Source organism: Acomys russatus, chromosome 32, assembly GCF_903995435.1.
Source record: "Acomys russatus chromosome 32, mAcoRus1.1, whole genome shotgun sequence".
Classification (NCBI taxonomy): Eukaryota; Metazoa; Chordata; class Mammalia; order Rodentia; family Muridae; genus Acomys; species Acomys russatus.
Window position 1 is genome coordinate 31,602,342 of NC_067168.1, and position 2,671 is coordinate 31,605,012.

Consider the following 2,671-nt stretch of genomic DNA (forward strand, 5'->3'; position numbering starts at 1 on the left):
TCCTTCTTTCCCAAAACACTCATGTGACTGGGAAAGGGACTTTTGGAGTAGGGAAATGAATGCACAGGGAAGGCAAGGCTAGCCTGACCTGACCTGGGGCATAGAAGATGCAGTAGCCGTCAGTGGCTGTATCACAACCATTCTGAAACATTGTCATCACACTATTTGGTGCAGCAATCTCACTGGGTCTCAATTCCATGAGCCACCTCTCTAGATGACTCAAACTCACAGTGAGTTGAAGAACAGCCTGGGACTATTGGTACCCGAGCTCTGAAAGGTGCATGCCATACTTTTGGTATCACTCTATTGTTAATGTATGCAAGCCTTATTTCAGTGTTAACTCTGCCTGCTCTGTTTTTGGCATGTAAATAAATGTCAAGTCCTTGTTCTATCATTTATATATAGAAATAACTTCTTTTCAGGTCTGCTTTTTTTTTTTAATTTATTCACTTTGTGTCCCAATTATAATGGCCCTCCCTCATCTCTTCCCAGCCTCACCCTTCCTCCCTCATCTCCCCTCCCCCATCCCCTAGTCCTTAGAAAGGGGGAGCCTTCCTTCCTTATCATCTGACCCCAGCCTATCAAGTCTCAGCTGGACTGCTTGCATCCTCTTCCTCTGTGGACTGTCAAGGCTGCCCCACAAGTAGGAAGTGATCAATGAGTGGGCACCAGAGTCCATATCAGAGGCAGCCCCTACTCCCCATATTATGGACCACAAAGAGACTGTGCTGCCTATCAACTACATCTGAGCAGGGGGTCTAGGTCCTTACCATGCATGGTCCTTGGTTGGGGCATCAGTCTCTGCAGCACCTCCCCCTCCTAAGATTTGTTTGTTCCATTGGTCTCTTTGTGGAGCTCCTATCCCCTCCAGGTCTTTTTATCTGCCAACTCTTCCATAAGACTCCCTGCCTTCCACCCCAAAGTTTGGCTGTGTGTCTCAGCATCTGTTTCGATCCCCAGCTGTGTAGAGTCTTTCAGAGGACCTCTATGGTAGATTGAGTCCTGGTCCTTCTCAATTGCTTCCAGTGTCTATTCTGTTTGCCCTTCTGAATGAGAATTAAGCATCCTCCCTAGGGTCTTCCTTGTTATTTAGTTTCTTTAGTCTGTGTATTGTAGTGTGGCTATCCGGTATTGTGTGGCTAATATCTGCTTATGAGTATAAGCCATGGCTGTCTTTCTGGGTCTGGGTTACCTCACTCTAAAACAATCCTGTACAATGGAGGTATCTCCATCCCTGATCTCAAGCTGTACTATAGAGCAACAGTAATAAAAAGTGCATGAGACTGGCATAGAAACAGACAGGTGGACCAATGGAATCAAATCAAAGATCCAAAAATAAACATATACACCTATGAACACTTGGGTTTTTTTTTAATAAAGAAGCAAAAACTATACAATGTGGGGAAAAGATAGCATCTTCAACAAATGATGCTGGTCTAACTGGATGTCTACATGTAGAAAACTGCAACTAGACCCTTATTTATCATCCTGCACAAAACTAAAGCCCAAGTGGACTAAAGACCTCAACATAAAACCAGACACACTAAGTCTGTTAGAAGAAAAAGTGGGGAAGAGACTTGAACTCATTGGCACAGGAGAAAACTTCCTGATTAGAGCACCGACAGCTCATGCTCTAAGGTCAACAATTAATAAATGAAACCTCATGAAACTGAAAAGCTTCTGTAAGGCAAAGGGCACTGTCAACAGAACAAAACTACATCCTACAAACTGGGAAAAGATCTTCACCAAACCTACATCTGACAAAGGGCTAATATCCAAACTAATAAAGAACTCAAGAAATTAAATACCAACAACCCAAATAATCCAATTAAAAAATGAGGTACAGAGAGAAACAGAGAATTCTCAACAGAGGAATATTGAATATCTGGGAAACACTTAAAGAAATGCACAATGTCCTTAGTCATGAGGGTAATGCAAATCGAAACAACTCTGAGATTCCATTTTACACCCATCAGAATGGCTAAGATCAAAAACTCAAGTGATAGCACATGCTGGTAAGGATGTGGAGAAAAAGGAATACTCCTCCATTGCTGGTGGAGTGCAAACTTGTACAACCACTTTGGAAATCAATCTGGTATGTTCTCAGAAAATTTGGAATAGTGCTACCTCTAGACCCAGCTATACCACTCCTGGGCATATACCTGAAAAACGCTCCACAAGGACACGTGCTCAACTATGTTCATAGCAACCTTATGCGTAACAGCCAGAATCTGGAAACAACCTAGGTGTCCCTCAACTGAAGAATGGATAAAGAAACCGTGGTACATTTACCCAATGGAATACAACTCAGCTATTAAAAACAAGCACGTCTTGAAATTTGCAGGCAAATGGATGGACCTAGGAAAGATCATCCTCAAGGTTGCTCTTATATAAAATTGCCAAAGTGTCACTTAGCACAATGAATTGTCCCACCATGGGCATTACTGGAGATTAATCCTCTTTATTTAACTTCCTAAAAAGAGCTGATCTTTCCTTGTCTCGTTCTTCCAAAGTTTAAAGCCCAAATATGTTCTTTCCTACCGCTAAGGAGTCATCTATCCCCCAAGCAATTGGCATTGTAGGGCCATTTGGAGACGGAACCATAGTTAAGGGGATTGAGTCTCTGTCCGGAAAGTATTGAGAAACGGACCGGAAGTGGCTCGGTTGTGCT